A 22,696-nucleotide genomic window follows, 5' to 3' on the forward strand; every position below is an offset into this window, starting at 1 on the left:
GTCACAGCTTTGAGTCTAAGATGAATTTCTTAACATTTTCCCAAGATGCCTTATGAGTCAACTTAGAGGAAGAATTGTAGAAAGTCACATCATGAGGGATTCTTAAAGAACCTGGTTTACTTGAATTTTAAGTCAAAATTCTGTGCTCAGAAGTCTTCTCTTCAAAAAAGACAATACCTTATTGTTTTATTCAATGGAGTCTCATAATATTCAAAAATGATATAAGGATTTAGACCGACATCTTATTTTTATTATGGTTAACTATAATGATATTCCTTTTGATCTTATAGACATTGGTTAGAAAGTAACCATAACAAGGAAATTCTTGTACTACATGCAAAAATGAAGTATCTCACTAATTTGAACTTTGATTTGCAAATACAAAGCTAGTGTGAAAGTACAAAAAATGCAGTGAAGAATGTACTTGCACAGTGCCAGGCATAGTATGATGTGATATTAGCTATGATGGCAGTGATGGTGTTGGTTGAGATGGCAATTACTAACTCAGATATCTAAAAGGAAATTAGGTTTAATAATAAAGAAGACTTGGCACCAACTGGTTTAACTATTTTCAGCAAATTGAGATGAAATAAAAACAATAATACCAGTGTATATAAATAGATATCCATTCTACTCTGATTTTTGAGTTCTCTGGAATTTAACATACTATGAACTGAACCACTGAACTTCTAATTTCAGTAGAAATTATAATCATCTACACTGCATGCTACACACAAAAAGAGGTAAATTTGAATAAATAGGGCTTAATAAGGGGCAGATTTATTTATAAACTCTGTTCTAGGAAATAAACATACAATTTATTAAATAGCAAAAGACTAGTTCAGCATGATAAAAATTATTTCATTTTTATGATGAAACAGTGGTACTAAAATCTGTTGAAAAGTATGGTGAAAAATAGTAATATAATCAAAAGTTTTAAATAAATGAAGAGCAGAGGAACAAAAAAGATTAGGCTACACTTAGATATATAATTTTTGCAATGTACTCTTATTCCAACTTTACTGAAGCACAATTTATATACAATAAAATACATTTAAGGTAGTGTACAGTTTGATCAGATTTCAACAACCATATTCACTAGTGTATTCACCATCATAATCAATATAAAGATAATTGCTATCACCCTAAAAGTTCCCTTGTGACCCCCTTATTGTCAACTGAACACACTACTATCCCCAAGAAATCATTGATCTAGTGTTAGTCAGTCCTGTTCGATTCTTTGTGACCCCATGGACTGTAGCCCACCAGGCTCTTCTGTCCGTGGAATTCTCAGGCAAGAATACTAGAGTGGTTTGCCATTCCCTTCCCAGAGAATCTTCCCTACCCAGGGATAGAACCCAGGTCTCCCACATTGCAGGCAAATTCTTTACCACTGCACCACTTGGGAAACCCTCATTTATGTCATTAGATGTTAATTTTGTCCTTCTTAGAACTTCATATAAATAGGATCATACTGTTACCAACCAGGATTCTTGATCAATAGAAATTGATCAAAGGCCAGACAAGAAATTCAGGCAAGGCTTTATTGGGGCTCCTGCTGCAGCAAGGGGGAGCAAGAAAAAGTAACAGTTTCACTTGCTAGCTAGCTCACTGAGGGAGTAGTGAGCTGGTTCTAATATGGGCTGAGGGTAGGGTGTGTCCAGGGTCTGGGTCTGAGGGGTAATTAAGTGATTTGCTTACTCATTATGTGATGTTGTGTGCAGGAGGTATGCATACTACTACTACTACTAAGTTGCTTCAGTCGTGTCCGACTCTGTGCGACCCCATAGACGGCAGCCCACCAGGCTCCTCCGTCCCTGGGATTCTCCAGGCAAGAACACTGGAGTGGGTTGCCATTTCCTTCTCCAATGCATGAAAGTGAAAAGTGAAAGTGAAGTCGCTCAGTCGTGTCTGACTCTTCACGACCCCATGGACTGCAGCCTACCAGGCTCTTCCGTCCATGGGATTTTCCAGGCAAGAACACTGGAGTGGGGTGCCATTGCCTTCTCCGGGAGGTATGCATAATACCCTGCTTTTGCTCCTGGCTCTTCAGAAGTTGGGCTATTTGTCTTTTTGTATCTTTTGTCCAGAATTGGTCCAATTGCCCATACACACAATTATTTTTGGTCTCTTTGAGCTTCTTTATATTTTGTGCTTGAGGAGACATTTGTCCAGGTGCCAGCACTGCAGCAAAGGGTCCCAGGTCTCAGTCTGTCTCAATACAGTATATATTCTTTGTGTCTGGCATTTTTGCTCAGTATAATATTTTTCAGATTCAGTGTGTTATTGTATGAATCAGTCATTTTTTTTTTTTTTTTTGCTGAATACTATGCCAGGGTATGGATATACCACAATTTGTTTATCCATTCACTGTGATAAGCGAATGTATTGTTTCCTAGTTTTGACTATTATGAATAAAGATTCTGTTAACATCATGAGGAGTTCATTAATGTCATGAGGGATTCAATTATACAACATACATTTTCCTTGAGTAACTGGGTATGTGCCATTCTCTTTCCGAATTCATTATTACATTCAGTTGGTCTATTGGCTGTTCTAAACCTCTGAATATTATTTTATATTTCTCAATCATTTTATCATTCTCCTATCCCTCCAAAAATGATTGATGGTATGCAGAGACAGGATTAAGTGGAAGAAAAAATTTCCCCAGAATCTCTAGCCTAGAACTCAGCCTTTCTGATAATTTGGCTTTAGCCTGTAAGACCCCAGGCAGAGAATCCAGTCATAGCCACATGCGTGAACTTCTCACCAACAGACCTCTGAGCTAATGGATGTTATTTTAAGCCACTGAAGTTGAGGTAATTGTCATCTTGCAATAGAAAATTAATACAAACTGACACTTTAAAAACAATAAATTTCTCATATTTGGGCATTTTTATTATTTAGAAGTTTTGGGATTGTTCACATTATACTAAGTCAACAGAGACTTAGTATATTTGTCTGAACAGAGATCATGTTGCTCTTAAAATGAAGTAGACCATTCTTAACAGATTTTAGAGTTTCTCAAGCATAAAAATAGTAGACATACTTATGAAAGAATTTCATAATTCTTTCTTTATTAAAATTTCTGTCTTTTCAATTTCACAATAATGGTAGTCAAATAGCATGTCTTAAAATAAGTCTGTTGGTAAAGTCAATCAAATTCTGATAGGAAATGTTCATCTTATTTTATGAGATTACATCACAGTCAGATATTTTCATCCCCAAATCACTATAGCTTATTGAGAATATGTCTAATACTTTCAGTTTTGAATGTCTGACTAAGAAACAGGACATAGCTCACCTAACTATCATGGTGTTTGTTTCAGATACAAATAATAAAAAGACAAAAAAGGAAATAATTTTTGAGCTATTTTTACTATCAAGTGAAGGGTGTTTACAATTGCAGTCTTTTAATTTTGCTATAAATTTAACTTTTCTGAAGGCAAACAAATGTAGTAAGTAGGATATTAAAGAGTTATTACAGTGTTGCTTTAAAGAACACTTGCCCCAGGACATGTCTCCTGAATTCCAAAAAATACCTTGCCTAATTGCATTCTGTAGAATCTGAGAGAATGAACAAGAGAAATGTATTATGGATGGAATGCATTCCACCAGATTCTCTGGAAATACACGCTCTGCTATGTGTAACTCACTTTATCTACATTATCATTTTAATCTTCACAGGCAGACAGTGATATAAGCACCATCATTATCCTGTATTACAGGGCAGCAAACTGAAGTTTAGTGGGGTTAAGTAAGATCACAGCTAGCAGGATGCTAAATGGAAAACTCAGCTAGGCATACTGATCTTGTTTGCTTAATCACTGCACAATGCTGCCTCTATGCTTGAATATGAGGAATTAAATGCCTTCAGTTTAACTCAAGTGACATCATAAATGTTGACATTTTAAAATATTTTTATAATGTTATATATATTGCAGGTTTTTAGTTTTAAATTTGATCTTTTGTCTATATCAAAATAAAGAATTTTAAATTATGATCAATGTCTCTACAATGTCTTGGCTGTTTTCTCATTGTCTTTTACTTATTAATTAGTAGCTTCCTTTAACTGTGGTAATAGAACATATTTCAACTCTATGAAATTTGATGAGTCTTGCTTACAGTGTCAATAAATATGATATGTGCGATGTTGCATGATGCTTCATGAGGCGCTTCATGGAAAGAATCTACTGTTATTGTTGGCTGCAGATATGCATGGTAAATAATGTCAAGTAGGTCAAGCCAGTTAAATTGAGACGGCACACTCTTTAAATCCTGACTGATGGTTTTCTGCTTGTTCATCAGCTCTTAAGAGTATTCTGATTGCAGATCCATCTATTGTTTTTCTTCTGTGTCAGTTTTTTTTTTTCCCTGTATATTTTGAAATTATGCTATTGGATGCATGTAGATTTAGAATTGTGATATCTTCCTGGAGGCCTATTTTATCATTATGAAAGTTCCTCCTTTCCTCTTGAAAACGTTTCACTGTAACACCTGCTTTGTCTGATGCAGTATGGCAATGCTTCCCTTCATTAACTAAGCTGTTTACCTTTTCTCATCCTTTCCTTTTAACATTTCTGTGTCTTTAGGTTTAAAGTTCGTCCCTTTTAAATAGTGTATATTTGAATTTTATGTTTTATTCAGTCTCACAGTTTTATAGTTTTAAAAAGATGAGTTAACTTGGATTTAGAATAATTGTTGAAACCTATGGGCTTATAAATACCATTTTCTTATTTGTGTTCTATTGACCTACATGATGATAATTACTTTTGCTGAATGAACAGATACATTAGTTTTTCTCCCATTTCTTGCTTTTTTTTGAAGGCAGTATTTTCTTACTCTGTTTTTCCTTCATTAACTTATCTCAAGATTATGACTCCTAGAATTATTAAAATTTAATACAAAGTTTCTGTCCTCTCCCCATAATGCAAAGATGTGCCTAATATATGACTAATTTCCAAATGCCTTTTAAATGTTCCACAAGCTGATGTAATTCAAAATTACTTCCAAAGGATATTACATTACTTTTTTAATAAGCTATCTTGTATAATGAGTGGCTTTTTCTATTCTATTCTCTTTTTTATACCATAGCTTATACTGAGATACTAAGATAACATTGTCCATTTCTGAACCCATTGCTTGTTGAAAAAAAGAGCTATGTGTTGTAGACTCCTTGCTTCCTTCACTGTGCCTTGCAAATAGTAGAAGTTCAAATACATTTGTTGAATGAAATGTGAATATATGATTAGATGAATGAATGAATGCCATCAAATCTAGGTTTTTGGATTTAATGACTCGAATTACTTCTGAATGCATTGTCTTTATTTGGCTGCAGTATAGTTTTACACTTATTAACAACCATCTCCCTTCACTATATATTCCCCAAGGTACAATGTTTATATGAGGTACAACTTGTATGAGGTACTGATTGACATATGGTCTTGTCTCCAGAGTTTGCCAAAGAATGCAGGATATGGTAGAGGCACTGAGCACTCTGTTGAGATCAAAGTTACTAAATTCTCAAAGGCCAAGTTTTGAAAGGCCCTGGCAATGGCACCCCACTCCAGTACTCTTGCCTGGAATATCCCATGGACGGAGGAGCCTGGTGGGCTGCAGTCCATGGGGTCGCTAAGAGTCGACACGGCTGAGCAACTTCACTTTCCCTTTTCACTTTCGTGCATTGGAGAAGGAAATGGCAACCCACTCCAGTGTTCTTGCCTGGAGAATCCCAGGGACGGGGGAGCCTGGTGGGCTGCCGTCTATGGGGTTGCACAGAGTCGGACACAACTGAAGCAACTTAGCAGCAGCAGCTCCTTCATCTAATATGCCTCTTCTGCCTCTGGATATGAGAAAGGTAAAGTGTTTTATAGATTTACCACAAAAATTGTAGGAAAGCAGAGTGAGTTGCCGTTCTCCAGCACTTCCTGGCTGAGGAGGTGTTGTTAGCAGGCACAACTGGAAGAGACCAAGGAAATCGGTGAGGCTGTGCTCCTTCCTCCTCCTAACCCAGCAAACTGGGTAACAGCTGACAGTTATTATAATCAAACAGGAATACAAACTATGAAATCAGACTGAGATGTCATCAGACTGCTAGGAAGAAGAAGAAACAACAGAGCAAAATCAGTATCAGTTACTGAAGTACTGAGCCTTTCCATGTTTATAATTAAAGTTCCTGAGAGATTAATTTTATATACAGATTTTATTTTTCTGATTAAGCTTTCTGATTTCCATGATTGTTTTCCTGCATTACACTGAACAATGATCAGTTGCAATACTTTAAACTTTTCCTTCTTCTTTATTCAGCCCAGCTATCTCAGTGAATAAGCAATCTAAGCATAAATTTGGCTGTATTATAAGAGATGTTGACTTGCGAAAAAATGTACTAGCCACCATGGAAACTTTACTAAAAATGCAAATACGTTTTCCTCTCATAGAGAAATACTGAGTACTGGTAAAGCAATTCAAATATTAAGTGTTGCACCACAAGGATTTTCTTAATGTGTAAATAATGGAGACAATAATTAAATGTGACTGTTGGTTGTTTTCTAGTTCAGTTATATTTATCTTTTTTTTCTTTTACAAAAATATCAGCATATTTCTATAGAGTTACATTTTTACTTAATGGAACAAATCCTTATAGCATTGATCTGTGTGTAGTTTGCCCTAAATTAGCCAGCTTTTTATTTTGCTTGTATCCTCAAATGTACTCAATTTATTTTTTTTTTTAAGAATATGTCCTAGATTTGGAGTGAAAGAAATCTTTAAGCATATTTTTAGTTAAAATGCTTTATGCCTTGGAGGAAAAATGCCAATACACAAAGGAAAGAACTGAGGAATCAAATAATTCTAACCTTTTATAATCCCCACCCCCAAACAGTGTCTAACAAATTAGGCATTTCAGATAATAAGCCCAAAAGGATTTGTATAATGGAACCCCGCTGAGGAAGATTCATTAGCACATTAATTTATGAATATAAACAGTGTATTTGAGATATTTGTATATGCCCTGTGAACATATTAACTAGTTTATTTAGCACCATATTTGAATTAAATAAGCAGTTTGACCTCACTCAAGATGAATCATATTCACAAAATAGATTTCCATCTTCTGTGTATTGGCAGCATGTCAGCATTGAAACAAAACAACTCACACATGACTGAAGTCAATTCACACATGACTGAAGTCTCTCTTACATAAAGCATTTCACAAAAGCAAGAGATTGTTCTATCCAGCAGAATTAAATTAACTACTAAATTTTTCACTCTTAAGTATACTTTCTGACCAAGGGTTCCTGGGATATGGGGAATTAGGAATCATACATGATAAAAAGACTAAAACCTGATTTTACACTCATTGTTCAAAGAAATGTAAACAAAAGCAGCAAGTAAAGAAAAAGAATAGTCACAGGAAATTACAATTCATGAATTTCAAATATTTCTGTTTACCAAAGACAGTGTTTTCTTTATGGTCGCTATCACAGCCAATCTATCCTAATCTCAGGATATTGGAAATTATTTATATTCTATGTACAGTTTCCTGTACATTTTAATATATTAATACAATAAAATAATCTAAGGCCAAATCTGAAGTAGTACATCTTTGGGAGCAGAGCATACATCTCTGGGAGAAGACAATGGGTACAGGATTCTCCAAAATATCGGAAAACAGAATCAAAGCTATTATTTATAATATAATCAACTAAAGTACAAACGAAAGATAAAACTAAAGCAACAAACCTGTAAAGGGTATGAATTTATAACTTCTAATATTGAAGAAGAATATTCACAGTTGTACCTCTACCCATCCTTTATAGAACATCGCTTTGGAATATCAACAGGAAATTGATTTGCGTGTATATACTCATCCAATGTAGCTTTTCCTCCCAAGGCAGAGAAAATGGTTGGAATGGGGATATAAGAGGTCTTCCCTGGTGACTCAGATGGTAAAGAATCTGCCTGCAATGCTGGAGACCCTGGTTCAATCCCTGGGTGGGGAACATCCCCTGGAGAAGGGAATGGCAACCCATTCCAGTATTCTTGCCTGGGAGATCCCATGGGCAGAGGAGCTTGGTGGGCTACAGTCTTGTGGGAACTGCCTGAGTCTCATGGGAGTCTCATGAATGCCATCAGCTCTCATGGGGTTGAGAGACACGACTGAGTGACAAACTCTTACTTATTTACTTACTTACTTAGAGGTATAAGGACATGATTAAAAGACATTTGCCTTGGGAACTAGGGAGAAATAAAAAGAAGGACCTAAGACCAAACTTTCAGCAGGATTTCTTTACTCTAGTTCTTCTTTTCTTTCATGTATCTCCATCTTCTCTCTCACTTGACATTTGGCAAGTACCTTCACTGTCTCTTCCCCACCCTCCTCATAGAAACCAATTCAAAAGTATATAAACTACATCACATCTGTTTCATTGTCAATTCAACTATTGCTGATGTGGACATTTCACAGAAATAGCTAATGTTTTTAAGATAAATCAATTGGGAAAAATAACAGACTTAAGGAAGAACAAACAACTCATGCAGCCACAATTACCTAGTATTTTCAGAGCTACAGATTTCACACAAAACAATTCTCAATCAGGGACATTTCATATTTCATATGAGAATATTTGATGATTTTGAGAAGGAATGTAAAACCATCTAATTAGAGGCAAGTTCAAACTGAAACATTGGCCAAGTGATGGAATATAGCAATGCAATAAACAATACAGGCAATAGAGCAATCTGTAATACATGAGTAAGTTATTGACATTGACAGAAACAATCCTACACATGATCAAATAAATAGAAGTTCTTTTCTTAACAGATCTTCATTATCTTAATTTCCACGTCATAAAGGTTTAGAATTTCCTTGACAATTCACAATGACATTTGCAAGGTCAGAGCTCCCTCTCTGCCTGAACATTCTCTGTCTACCCAAATAAAATGAAAACAAACAACTCATTCCCTCCTTTCCTAGACAATGAACCTATGGATCAAATGTTTCTGTTCAGGAAATGTATAACAAACTCTTGCTTCCACTCCTCTCTCAGTCCTGTCTCATGAACTTCAGTTAGAATTTGTTATTTCCTTAGCAAATATCTTGAGCATCTAACTACATTTCAGTCTTATTAGAAGACAGTCTTACTATGTTTACTTGTATTGCAGCCTGACCCAGACTTAGCTTCCAAGTAAACATTGGTTAATAACTTTCTGACAGTGATGGCTCCTCAAATTTCCCTTTGCATGTCTAATCTCCACAGTGGTTCTTACCTGAATTAAGTAATCTAATAACATAAGAACATAAAGTTGACCAGAAACATTTTATAGACAAAGAATTTCTGTAAGAAAGCTAAGGATATATGTTTGACACCTATTAAGGGAAAGAGATTTTTAAACAAAGAGTAAACTTTAGAGGGCCAATGTTTTATATGTCTTTTTAGATATTTTATAATTCCTAATTCTGAGGCACATAATTAAAAATTATATTCACTTCAAGCCAAACAGCCATTTTTCATTATAAAATTATTTTCTCAACTTTGGTTTTATTGTTACTCCTCATTCCTAGAAAAAGCAGCTAAAGTAGGGATGTGCTCAATATTTTTTTTCCAGTCAAATACTCATAGGAAATAATATGCTCATTTTCTAAAATGTATTTAGATGAGCTATAACTTTATTTGAACCAGGAATCAAATTGCCAGCATCTGTTGGATCATCAAAAGAGTGAGAGAGTTCCAGAAAAACATCTACTTCTGCCTTATCGACTATGCCAAATCCTTTGACTGAGTGGATTACAACAAGCTGTCAAAAATTCTGAAGGAGTTGGGAATACCAGACCACCTGACCTGCCTCCTGAGAAATCTGTATGCAGGTCAGGAAGCAACAGTTAGAACTGGACATGGAACAACAGACTGGTTCCAAATTGGGAAAGGAGTACATCAAGGCTGTATATTGTCACCCTGCTTATTTAACTTATATGCAGAGTACATCATGTGAAATGCTGGGCTGGATGAAGCACCAGCTGGAATCAAGATTGCCAGGAGAAATATCAATAACCTCAGATATGCAGGTGGCATAACACTTATGGCAGAAAGCAAAGAAGAACAAAAGAGCCTCTTGAAGAAAGTGAAAGAGGAGAGTGAAAAAGTTAGCTTAAAACTCAGCATTCAGAAAAGTAAGATCATGGCATCTGGTCCAATCACTTCAAGGCAAATAGACAGGGAAACAATGGAAACAGAGATAGACTTTATTTTCTTGAGCTGCAAAATCACTGCAGATGGTGACTGCAGCCATGAAATTAAAAGACGCTTGCTCCTTGGAAGAAAAGTTATGACCAACCTAGACACCATAGTAAAAAGCAGAGATGTTACTTTGCCAACAAATGTCCATCTAGTTAAAGATATGGTTTTTCCAGTGGTCATGTATGGAGGTGAGAACTGGGCTATAAAGAAAGCTGAGTGCCAAAGAATTGATGCTTTTGAACTGTGGTGTTGGAGAAGACTCTTAAGAGTCCTTTGAACAGCAAGGAGATCCAACCAGTCCATCCTCAAGGAAATCAGTTCTGAATATTCATTGGAAGGCCTGTTGCTGATGCTGAAACTCCGATAGTTTGGTCACGTGATGTGAAGAACTGACTCACTGGAAAAAACCCTGGTGCTGGGAAAGATTGGTGCAGGAGGAGAAGGGGATGACAGGATGAGACAGTTGGATAACATCACGGACTCAATGGACATGATTCTGAGCAAGCTCCAGTAGTTGGTGATGGACAGGGAAGCCTTGAGTGCTATAGTCCATGGGATTGCAAAGAGTTGGACACAATTGAGCTACTGAACTGACTGATAACTTTATCCATAAACCAACTTCTTTGTTATTTCAGTAGGTAGTCTTCACAAAACAATATGACCAAACAATATCTTAAATCTGGTTACATCAGAGAACATTGCAAATATTATATCTAGAATATGCTGAGTGACTATTAAAAGTTAAAGTAAACATTTTGTGAAATTTTTTCATAGTCCGAAATAAAAGTTAAAACAAACATCTTAAATTTTCTTTTTGGACTAAGAGTTTAGCATTGGAGGATGTGAACTTTAAAAGTCACTGTCAAATAGGTCATAGAATGCCTTGATCAATATTAACTTTTTTTACACTGCTGTGATAAAAGTTTCCCAGGAACAAAAATAAAAATAAGCATTAACATTATATAATAATTATAGTGTATCGGGCATGGTATTCAGCACTTTCCATGAATTATATAATTGAATCTCATCATAACTCAATGTGACTATTACTAATACCCTTATTTAATGAGTGAGAAAAATCATTCTTGTTCCTGGAAAAGGTAGAAAGTGTTGTTTTCATAGAGAAATTGTCTAATTCCTACCTGTTTTGGAGATAAAGACATAGTATGTTATATACAGTTGGAGTTTTTGTTTTTTGGCTGCGGGAGTCATAATTCCCAGGCCAGGAGTGGAACCTGGACCCATGACAGTGAAAGTTCCAAATTCTAACCAGTGGACCACCAGCGAATTCCCCAGTTTAGGATTTTTGTATTAGTGAAAATATTTTTTCATTATACAATCTTGAAACATTTAATAGTTCAAAATAATTTGGTTGCATATTTTGCACTTCAGAGTTTTCCATATTTCTCAGTGGTGCTTCTTATGTGTTTCATGATGATTAACCAAGGTTTTTTTTAATCACCCACAAAAACTGCATGTTAACTTCCTGCTTCTTGAGTGTTTTTAAACAATTTATTAACTTTAACTTTTTAAAAATTTTTTATACCTAGAGCATTTTACAAACTTCAAAACATAAATTCTGTACAATTTGTTATATTCAGAAAATGGAATGACTTAGATACACAAATATCTACATTGTTTATTTATATATGCCATGTTTTAATGTAGTAATGATGTGGTGTTGAAGAAGCCTCTTTAGAATCCCTTGGACAGCAAAGAGATCCAACCAGTGTATCTTTAAGAAAGTCGGTCCTGAATATTCATTGGAAGGACTGATTCTGAAGCTGAAACTCCAATAGTTTGGTCACCTGAAGCGAAGCACTGACTCATTGGAAAAGACCCTGAAATACTGAAGGTGGGAGGAGAAGGGGACAACAGAGGATGAGATGGCTGGATAACATCACTGACTCAATGGACATGAGTTTTTGAGTAAGCTCTGGGTGTTGTTCATGGACAGGGAAGCCTGGGGTGCTGCAGTCCATGGGGTCTCAAAGAGTCGGACACAACTGAACAACTGAACTGATTCAACCATATGCAGATAGACAAACACATACACACTAAACCCCTCTGACAGGAAGTCAATAAAATAGAGATGTTCATATTTATTACAAAATAAAATTTGAAAACTAATTAGTTTCTTAAAAGGTGCATAGTATATATTTTTTTCTTTGTAATGAAGTAATTTTGATCAGAGGCAAAAATAATTTTTACATCTGTAGAACCAAATGTGAAAGATAGACAGCTAGAGTTCAGGTGTACCTTGGATGGGCCTCCCAGACCCCCATTCAGGAAGTGAGGCCTGCCGGGTTTGCACACTGCCTTAGCTTAGGAGGGTGACCTTTCCCAAGGTCACATGCCCACATGAAGATGACTTCCAAAGATGCCTATTCACTATGAGGATTGGTAAAGTCAAGAACCCTCACCCCACTGGGGAAAATTCTGAAGAAATACCTCATCCCCCACCTCCACTGAGACCCCATCCAAGTTCATCTTCTCCCTCTGCCCACTCTTTCTTCATCACTTCTTTCAATAGATCTAGAAAGTGTGAACTTAATAAACCTCCCATACCCTGCTCAACATCTCAGAGTCAACTTTCTGAGAACCCAGCCTGGGAAAGTATTATCTGTTTTGCTTTTTTGTTTGTTTTGTTTTGTTTTGTTCTACTTGAATGACTCTACCACTAGAATCATTCAGAGGACAGTAATAATAGCAGCCTATGGAAGGGAACAGTCGAACTGAAAACAAATTTCAGAATGACGCAGTCAGCTTTGTACTTGAGTCAAACACTTCAAGCCTCAAAGAAAGTGCACTCCAAACAGTGCTGCTCTGAAGGAAGTGTCTTTGATGAAACAGATTATGACAACAGGGAGAGTTCTAAGGACTATGTCCTGGAAAATATTTGTCCAGCTTTGAAAATAGATGTGTTTTTTAATGAAATATATTCAAATAATAAAAATGAATTTTGATAAGTTTGCCATCTGCTAGAGTGGAAATTGTATTATTCTTTGCAAATCCTTCCACTTAAATACTACAGTACTGTTTTTAATTTTGAGGAAAACGTGCCAAAATGTTACAAACTAATTCGGTCATTGTAACTGACACTTAGTTCAGTCGCTCAGTCGTGTCCGACTCTTTGCGACCCCATGAATCGCAGCACGCCAGGCCTCCCTGTCCATCACCAACTCCCGGAGTTCACTCAGACTCACATCCATCGAGTCAGTGATGGCATCCAGCCATCTCATCCTCTGTTGTCCCCTTCTCCTCCTGCCCCCAATCCCTCCCAGCATCAGAGTGTTTTCCAATGACTCAACTCTTCGCATGAAGTGGCCAAAGTACTCGACTTTCAGCTTTAGCATCATTCCTCCCAAAGAAATCCCAGGGCTGATCTCCTTCAGAATGGAGTGGTTGGAGCTCCTTGCAGTCCAAGGGACTCTCAAGAGTCTTCTCCAACACCACAGTTCAAAAGCATCAATTCTTCGGCACTCAGCCTTCTTCACAGTCCAACTCTCACATCCATACATGACCAAAGGAAAAACCATAGCCTTGACTAGATGGACCTTTGTTGGCAAAGTAATGTCTGTGCTTTTCAATATGCTATCTAGGTTGATCATAACTTTTCTTCCAAGGAGTGTCTTTTAATTTCATGGCTGCAGTCACCATCTGCAGTGATTTTGGATCCCAAAAAAATAAAGTCTGACACTGTTTCCACTGTTTCTCCATCTATTTCCTGTGAAGCAATGGGACCAGATGCCATGATCTTCGTTTTCTGAATTGACACTAATCCCACACAACATGAAAATAATAATTTTGCCTAAAATGAAATTTACCTGAGATTCGGAAGCTCAAACAATTTTATTGAAAGTTATTTCTCATTATTCTGAAATGTCAGGGTTATTTTATGTAAATATGCAGATTTGACAAAAGATATCATCTTTGTGGGGCTTCCCAGGTGTCCTAGTAGGTAAAAGAATCTTTCTGCAATGCAAGAGACATAGGAGACATGGGTTCAATCCCTGGATCAGGAAGATCCCCTGGAGGAAAGCCTGGCAACCCACTCCAGTATTCTTGCCTGGAGAATTCCATGGAGAGAGGGGCCTGGTGGGCTACAGTTCATAGGGTAGCAAAGACTTGGACATGACTGAGTGACTAAGTATGCACATACATCATCTTTGTGAGGTAGACAGTAGAGAGATTTGGATATAACTCATCTTAATTTAGCCCAGATGCAGGTAATATTTTAGTAATTTAAATGATAAAACTTTGTTGTAAATTAAGATTGTAATTTTAGTCTCAGGAAAAAAAAAAAAGCAATGAAAACATGATTACTCTATTGAAAATGGCTGGACTCACTCGCCGCATAGAATCATTTCTGAAGTATTGCCTAAGTAAAAGCACGCATAAAATATATCACAAAATAATTACATTGAATTACTTTGGCTTCACTTTTTGCTATTGAGGCAACATTTCTTACCCTGCCTTATCCTAATATGGATTGAAGGAACAAAACCTTTTATAACTATTCTCTATATTGTGAAATCAAATATGAGTTGTTTTTAAAATCAAATCCATTTGATATTCCTTGTAGTTTTCATAATGGCTCCCCAAAGTCAGGGTTGATAATAATTTCCTTAAGGAATGTGCTCAAGTATTAGCTTTTTTGCTCTTATTTTATTCCAGTGAGTCTTTACCTTTTCTCATGCTCTGTTTCATCCAGTGATAAATCCTCCTCATACAGTGTAATACACCAACAAATCAGTTTAAGGAGGTTGGCCCAATTTTCTGATGAGTCTTCAGGGTAAATTCTCGTAAGTACTTATGAAATGGTATGCAATTCTGTAGAACTATCAGAAAACAATTTTCATGTAACCACACAGTTTTTATAAGGAACAAAAATGGTAATTTCTTATAAATTTCCAATGGAGAAATTATTTAATTGAGTTCAGAAAATATATTGCTCAGTATTTTAGCTAATGAAAAGTATAGCAATTATGCAATTTTCTTTAAAATATGCAGACTACCCAATATTACCCTATTCTTTCTAAAAAGAGATTTTGTTAAAAAAAAAAAAAAGAAACTCCACCTTCCCTCTTTTTATAAATGTTATTTAGTGCTAAATATGTAGTGTGAGGCGAGAAAAAAAGCAGCCCTGGACACTGGATATTGGGCAACAAATCTGACACTCAAAGCTAAGCCTTAACATCATTACATGTTTATCTGCTGCTGAGTCATGGTGTGCTTGCATTGGACATAAACAATCTCATGAAACATCCACTTCATGATAGATCACTGAACAACCCACAAAATATCAAACATCCCCCTCTCTATTACTAAATGAGTGACTGCTACTTTACCTGTTACATATTTATTCTCACTTTAGTCTGTGTTCCATAGAGCTAAGATTTATTGGTATGCCTAATCACAAAATTGTCCCTGCTGTCTCATAATATCCAACTGAGAGCAAAACTCTTCTGCTTCTTTCACCGAATTACTCAGTTGATGCTTAAATTGTTCAAGTTATTTCCTGTTACCAAGATGTGCCATGGTTCCCAAGAACATTCTCTCTTACTGCAATCAGTATTAAACCGATTTAACTACAGGTGTGTTCCTGGTGGTTTGGGGCGCAAAGACAGTGACAGGAGCAAGATGGATAGGATATCATTCATAGAACACTAAAATCTGTTCCAATAGTAGGATCTTATAAGTAGACAACCAGATTTTCACATTGTCTTAAATATCTCACTAGAATAAACATAAATTGCATCTGGGATCCTTAAAATTCCAAAGTTAGATTATCCTTTCTTATTTTGGTCTTGGATAATTAAGTTCTGCTCTAATATATACACTGTTTCCTAGAGAAAAAGGATGATTCATCCACTGCCTTGCATCACTTCTTATTTGAAGATCTTTATGAACCTTCTTTGTCTTCTTACAGTAGGCTCCATAAAGCCAAGTATTGATGCTTCTTTTAAATAATCACAACCCAATACTTTCATCATGTTAACAGATCACCTAGGTATAGCAGATACCCCCTAGGTATAGCAAGACTACTTAAACTAACTATGGATGTTAAAGGAGAAGTTAAGTCCTAATTTTGGTGGCTTCCCTGGTGGCTCAGATGGTAAAGAATCTGCCTGGAATGTGGGAGACCCAGTTTTGACCCCTAGGTTGGGAAGATCCCCTGGAGAAGAGAATGGTTACCCACTCCAGTATTCTTGCCTGGAAAATTCCATGGACAGAGGAGCCTGGCAGACTACAGTCTATGGGTCGCAAAGAGTTGAACACAACTGAGCGACTAAAGACTAACACTTTCAGTCTTTCTAAGTCCTAATTTATTTTTTTCTTGAATATACCTAATTATTGTGTATACTGCATTTTTATTAATATCATAGTGTTAAGAATGGAAGACAGTCTTGCATTTGTTCCTTATTGTGGCAGATATTTAGAAAATATATCAGTTCTAAGCTTATTTAATTAACAATATAACTTTGATCTATATACAAAGGAAAAAGAGATGAAAGTAGAAGAAAATGTGACAAAAACCAATGATTTATCAAGTCAGCTTTAAAAATGGACAGGTCCAGGCAAAAATAATAAAGAATAAAAGAGGTAAACAATTGAATCAACAGTTTGATACAGTAAATATTCTACTAGTTTCCTACTGCTGCTGTAAAAAATAATTATAACAAGCATAGTGGTTTAAACAGTACAAGTGTATTATCTTACAGTTCTGTGAACCAGAAGTTTGGCAGAGTTCTCACTGAGCTGAAATCAAAGTGTCGTGAGGCTGCATTCCTTTCTTGAGACTCTAAGGAGTTTTTTGACATTTCGAGCTTCTTAGAGGCTGCTCATGGTCTTCAGTTCACAGCTCCTTTCCACCATCTTCAAAGCCGGCCACGTCACGTCACATGCCTTTAAAACTCTTCTTCAGTTCTCACATCTTTCTCTCTCTGACCACAGCTGGGAAAATTTTCTGCATTTAAGGACTCAAATGTTTAAGAGATTATGCCCACCCAGATAGTTTAGAATAATCTTCCCACTTCATGGCCTTTAATCTTAAATACATCCACAAATTTCCTTTTATTGTGTAAAGTAACCTATTCACAGGTTCTTGGGATTAAGATGTGGACATCTTTTGACATCCATTATTCTGCCTGGTACAGATATAGTTAAATTTTAAACCTCAAAGAGCAAAAATATGCCTTGCTTTCAAACCCGTATCTAGTATCTGCAAAAAGTGATCACAAAGTCAATAATAAAAAGTACCAAATGCAGAAATAATATAGACTATTCTGTTTGGGTACAATGGAGTAAAATTAGATGTAATAACAAGAGTACCTAAAATATTTATAGATCTGAAAATCCATAAGCCCTATAATAAAACACTCTTCAGATGGATTAAAAAGAGCATTGAATTGAAAATTACAACCTAATCATAAATAAATAACATAGAGAACTCAGTGCATCGAAAGCTTGGAGGTTAAACTAAAGTGATAGATATCTTTAATCTCATTATCTTCAAATAGGAAAGTTGAAAATAAATGAGGTTATTTATTCTCCCACAGATCTAAGAAAAGGACAACAAAATAACCATAAAGTTAAAAATAATAATAATAAAGATACAACTCTAAGAGGAAATCAAAATTGTTAATAAAGACAGTGATTAGATAGTGAATTTTTGAAGGATGCATCAGGTAGATAATGCTTTCATATTCATGACTGAGATAGAAATACAGAGAAGGAAAGAGAGTGAAACAGACAATCTAGTGTCCTGTTTCCTCTCTGACCTAATTGCCCACTAACTCTGCCTCTAACTTAATTCTCTCTGCCCATTACCACTATTCTTCACTGTCCCTGAAAAATCCCAGCCTTGTCCTGCCTCAGGACTTTACACCTCACTATAGGTGTTCACTATTTCCTTCCTTAAGCTCAATCTTGCTGACAGTTTTTAACTTTGAAGCCATCACTCCTTACCCTCCATGTTTCTCTCCTTCATCTTGTTTCTTTCCTCAACAATTTTTATTATCATCATCATCAGAAATACTATATTCTATTTATTATTCACTGCCCTCCACTGGAGAAGGCAATGGCACCCCACTCCAGTACTCCTGCCTGGAAAATCCCATGGGCGGAGGAGCCTGGTGGGCTGCAGTCCGTCGGGTCGCTAAGAGTCAGACACGACCGATCGACTTCACTTTCACTTTTCACTTTCGTGCATTGGAGAAGGAAATGGCAACCCACTCCAGTGTTCTTGCCTGGAGAATCCCAGGGACTAGAGAGCCTGTGGGCCGCCGTCTATGGGGTCGCACAGAGTCGGACACGACTGAAGTGACTTAGCAGCAGCAGCAGCAGCAGCAGCCCTCCTCTAGTCTAAAGTCAATGAAGCTAGAGACTTCGTTTATTTCGTTTTTTCATTGTTTTCCAATAACAGAAAATTCACATCTATGTCTAGTACGTAAGCTTCTTGTAAATAGTTGTTAATAATTACATGAATGAATTACTGAATGTAAAAGGAATTGATGAAAAAGAAAAACAGCTATAGACATACAGAAGATAAGAATTACAAAAAAATTACAATTTTGTAGAAATAGAAGTTCAAAGTTAGAGGAAATTTGTTTTTTTGTGTGTGAAAATATAAATTATGTTCAACATTTATTACCTATGGAATAACATCAAATAATATTTATACTGAATAGACGTAAGAGCAACAACTGATCTGAATATTTTAGATAAAGGTATAAATTATTATCTTTGCAGTAAAATTACATCTTTAATCGCCTATTCTTTTTTTTTTTTTTTTTCCATTGTGCTTTACTTGAGAAAGTTGTTTGGAAGTTAATTTGAGCAATAGTGGCTGAAAGATAGGAATGAGGGCAAATTCTAAAGAAGGGATGGTACATAGCTAAACTTGGATATATTAACGTCCCATCATGTAAAGAGTACACAGATTTGTTTTATAAGAATAAAGTACTTGTGTAAGACATCAAATTTGAATTTAGAATGATTCAATCAATAATGATTATAAGTAGAAACAAAATAGCATTATTATTATTTTTTTGGTCATGCAACGGGGCATGCAGGATCTTGGTTCCCCACCAGGGATTGAACCAGTGCCCTTAGCAGTAGAAGTGCAGAGTCTTAACCCCTGAATGTGGAGGGAAGTCCTTGGTCTCTCTTACATATGGACTTTAATCCCTATATCCATTATATGTATTACCATATTGAAGGGTCATTGCTCTTCTATTCACCAACTATCCTTTTTTTTCTAAACCCATCCAGATTTTCCCTTGGAAAAACACACTTCTTCCAATTTTATTTATCTCTATGATTTTGACAGTATTAAACTCATACCAATCTCCATGGATAAAACCCCAGTGACATTATTCAGTCAACATAATCTTGTCCCTTTGTTGAAAGTTTGGTTTAGAAATTTGTATATAATAGTCTCAATAAATAAGAGCTGGCATTCCCTGGTCAAATTCAAGGATTATGTGATGATGATAAGAGCTGATATTCTCCTTTATTATTAATGTGAATCAGATAATTTGTAACCTTTGGTGTTAATGACAGCTATTCTTCACATTCTTTAGATAAGATGTGCCAGCCTAGGGAAGAGGGCATTTCTGTAAGTGTCATGAAAAATGGAACTGGAGTTCTACTTCGGTCATTTCTGGGCTTTCCAGTTGCATAAATCTATTGACCTTTCTCCACTGTTGAAGCATGGCTGAGTTGGCATTTACTTTGTAAGGACACTCTGGGAATGCACATCTGTGTATGTTATATGTAAAATTTTGACTTTGACAAAATGGTTTTGTTTTGTTTTAAATTGAGAGAGTCATGCCATATATAAAATTATTTCTTTTCTCTAGCACAGCCTAAAACTGTTGTTCTTCACATCAAGTTAAAATATGCAGTAATTTTGCTTCTCTAACTGTGTTTTTGTTCCCTGAACCATAAAATAAGCTTAGATATGAGTATGTAGACACTTATTCAGCACATTATTACAGATTGGGATAATTGACTCTGTAATTATAATGTTTCTCTTTAGAAAAATGGAATAAGAGCAGTAATACTGCAATTTGTACATTGAGCCTTTTACATCATTCTGTCAGACTTCTGGCCTTCAAAGATTTCCTGAGTCTATTATAATATAGCATAATTCATCCATTTTGCTATCAGCACCATTTGTGAGACTATCCTCATTAATTACTTCCAATTTCAGTCATTTTACTTTAATCCAAAACCATGTCCTTTTCTTTCACACTTTTCCTATGATGTTTTGAACTTTTCTAAGGGAAAAAAATAATAATCCCAGACCTTTGTGAAGACAAGATGAACTAGTTTCTTGAAGGCTCATTTACAAAAAACAACAAAGTGCTCTTATTAGAAACAAGGGAACAATCAGTCCAGATGAAGAAAAAAGCAAAATGACCTAGGCCTACGCAAACCCAAATGAACCTTTCCTATGGTTCAAGATTTGGTTAGCGTGTTTCTATTTGTTTTCTTTTTCATTTTCATGCTTCTATGCATTTCCAGCTGGACTGACTCTGGAAGGAGCAATGAATTACAAGAAAGCTTGTTCTCATATTTCCAATCTGATTTCAACTTCTATGAGAAAGGTTAGGATAATCACAATAATGTTAGTTTCTTATCTAGACCCCATCTTTAAACCTTGAAAAGCTTACCCATCACTAGTTCTCAATTTCCAATGTTCCCTTCTGGGCTAGAATATTTGTTACGATTAATGTATCTCTGATCTTTCCCTCCGTCTCTGTCCCAGTCTCTTTCTTTCTTCCTCTGCCTTCCGAAGATAAAATCTTTTCGGTTTTCCTCTCACATTGATTTGTTTATTTTCAGCTCTTTCATCTTTGAAAGGTTAAGTTTGGAATCATGGACAGAGAAACACTGGAAAGTCCACTAGAAAAATATATTAGAGAGAAGATGTTAGTTAATTTTATGATTTTTTTCTTTTTTAAAAAAATATATCAATTCAGCATTCAGTCATATGCATAGATTTGACAATTAAGGTAGTGCTGCACAAATAATATTTGTTACTGTCATGTAGTTATAGTCATTGAATTTATTGTACAATGGATATGATTAAGAAGTTTTAAATTGACTAACACTTGTATGAATATTTTCTTATTTAAAACAATTGAAAACAAATTTAAATATGGAGTTTTGTTAAAGCAGGAAATCAGAACATTGGCTTCATTTCAGTTTCTCTATTCTGTGAATGTAGAATATAAGAAAAAAGAAAACCAGAAACATTCAAATACTATGAATGTAATTGACCATTTTTCCAGAAAAGTCTGTGATTCAGGGAAAATGGCTATATGGAAACAAGACTGAATTGAGAATTGACAGAGAGGATATTGGAGAAATAAAAAGAACTCATGGTCATTCTCCACCATAATTTTAGTCTTTATGACATTGTTCTCTCATAACATAGTGATATTCAAAATATCATTGAGTGAATTCTACTCGAGATCATTTGCTATAAGAGATGTTTTAGAATACATAATAAAACCTGAAAAAGTACAGTACAGCTTTTTTATTTACCTAGTCTTACTCTTAATACTTGTTTCTGCTATAGATGCTCTACTTAGAGCATATTAGGAAGACTGTCTAAGGAGTGGCTTAGAATTAGACATTCAGAGATTTAAATCTCTATCTTTTACTAATCTTTTAGATTTAAGCAAATAAATTAGCTCCTAATTCTAAATTATCTGATGAATATACATGGGAAAATTGTGTCTATCTTATATAATTATTACAAGAATTAACTTTAATACAAAAAAATACTGAACAGAGTAGCTTAAAATGTATTTAATATATATATTAGCAACTATTGGGAGCTTCCTTCATAGTTCAGTCAGTAAAGAATCCACCTGCAATGCAGGAGTCTTCCTGCAAGGCAGGAAACCCAAGTTCAATCCCTGGGTCAAGAAAGGTGATCCCCTGGAGAAGGAAATGACAACCCACTCCAGTATTCTTACCTGGAAAATCTAGTGGACAGTAGCATTAAATTTTGTCTTCATTATCCTTTCCTTTTATTGAATATAAAGCTATTATTCTGGGATTCTTGGTCTATGAAGTATATATGCTATGTTATGCTATGCTATGCTAAGTCACTTAAGTTGTGTCTGACTCTGTGTGACCCCATAAACGGCAGCCTACCAGGCTCCCCCGTCCCTGGGATTCTCCAGGCAAGAACACTGGAGTGGGTTGCCATTTCCTTCTCCAATGCATGAAAGTGAAAAATGAAAGTGAAGTCGCTCAGTCGTGTACCACAATAACAAATAATTCATTTTTATAAAGTTATAATTGCTTTTCTAAGAGGGATACTTTATAATATTTTATATTTAAGTACAAATATTTTGATTCAGTTCAGTTCATTTCAGTCACTCAGTCATGTCCAACTCTTTACGACCCCATGGACTGCAGCATGTCAGGCTTCCCTG

This window comes from Bos grunniens, chromosome 5 (assembly GCF_055505025.1).
Source record: "Bos grunniens cultivar Pamir isolate PY7600 chromosome 5, Bosgru_T2T1.0, whole genome shotgun sequence".
NCBI lineage: Eukaryota > Metazoa > Chordata > Mammalia > Artiodactyla > Bovidae > Bos > Bos grunniens.